Here is a 1,555-nt window from a genome sequence, read left to right as displayed (position 1 = left end):
ACTTTGGGTACATGGAAAATGGCTGTTGACGTGATGAATGTGTCTTGTCATTACCTATCTGGAAGGAGGATCAGAGAGAGTTCACATTCACACAGGACGGACAACCGTACATATGCACTGTCTGGCCCCAAATTTGTATTTATTTTGCTGCTCTCTGTTACTGTATACCCCAAGAGATTGGGACGATCTAGAAATTGCACAGAACAGCACATGGATACAGTATATCGATGGTGCATTATCTATTGCTGCGTAACAAAGGATCCCAAAGCTTAGTGACTTAAAATGACAATCAATGTTTATTATCTCAGGTAGTTTCTGTTGGTCAGGAATTTGGGAGCACCTTAGCTCAGAGGTTGTGGCTCAGGGTCTCTGATGAGTTTACATTCAAGGTGTTGGTTAGGACGGCAGTCATCTGATGTCTTGCCTGGTGGTAGAGGTCCCACTTTCACCTAGGCTCACACACACGACTGGTGAGAGGGTGCTAGCTACAGACAGAAAACCTCAGTTCCTCATCACATGGATCTCTCCTAAGGGCTACTTGAGTGTCTTTGTAACATAGCAGCTCGCATCCCCTAAGAAAGTAAAGAAGAAACTTTCATGACCTTGACTTGGGAATGATAGCTCTATTCATTGTGAAGAGGGAATACACACGTGCAGGAGTAGCGGAAAGAGAGAACCACTGGGGATGTCCTTGGAGGCTGGCTACTGCACAGGACATCCTGTTAACTGGACCTGTTAACTAAGAAGTGGCAAGTGCTCTGGATGCCTGAAGAGGTTAAGAGATAAACTCTACAAAGATTCAAGGGCCTACCAAATCGGTGAAGTCTTAATGGGTTCCACTGTCTGGGCGTTTCAAGACATCCCTCCAAAATAAAGGACAAGTTATTGTACCTTGCACCTCCTGCCACTGAGGAAGAACAATGCTGAGGACCTTGCTTTATGTTTCAGAAGCAATACATTCCATACTTGAGTATAATGTTCAGTCTCATTCATCATGCGAAACAGAAGTTTTGAGTGGCGCCTAGAGCAAGAAGATACCTTGCTGCAAGGTCAGACTACAGTTAAAGCAACTCTGCCCCTTCCTCCATAGAATCTTACAGCCCTCGTGGTTCCCAAGATAACATATCTGTGGGGAAGAAAAAAGCTGGGTGGACCCGCAATGCACCCCAGTAGGAAATTTGCAGCACAGAACAAAGGTCAGTTCCTCACTTGTCCTCAACTTCAGGATTCTTCTTGCAGCTTTGCCAACTGTCCTGGCAAACTCTCGATTTTTCTTTGCACTTTCTGTTTCCTCTGCCTGAAATACTCCTTCCTCACACATCTTGGCTCACGCTTACACACCACTTTATTGTGAGTCAGGAATGGGCTCTATTTAATACTGCAGTCCTCTACTCCTCACCCAACACTCTATTCTTCTTCCTCTGCCTTATTTTTTCCTAGAGAATTTAACGTAACACACTATATACTTCATTTATCTGTTTTTCTCCATGTCATTCGCATTAGAGCGTAAATTCAATGAGGGCAAGTATATTTTTCCATTTTTTTAAACTGCTTG

This window comes from Neophocaena asiaeorientalis, unplaced genomic scaffold (genome assembly GCF_003031525.2).
Source record: "Neophocaena asiaeorientalis asiaeorientalis breed wild unplaced genomic scaffold, Neophocaena_asiaeorientalis_V1.1 scaffold4, whole genome shotgun sequence".
In the NCBI taxonomy this organism is placed as follows: domain Eukaryota; kingdom Metazoa; phylum Chordata; class Mammalia; order Artiodactyla; family Phocoenidae; genus Neophocaena; species Neophocaena asiaeorientalis.
Note: the sequence above shows the minus strand (reverse complement) of the source record.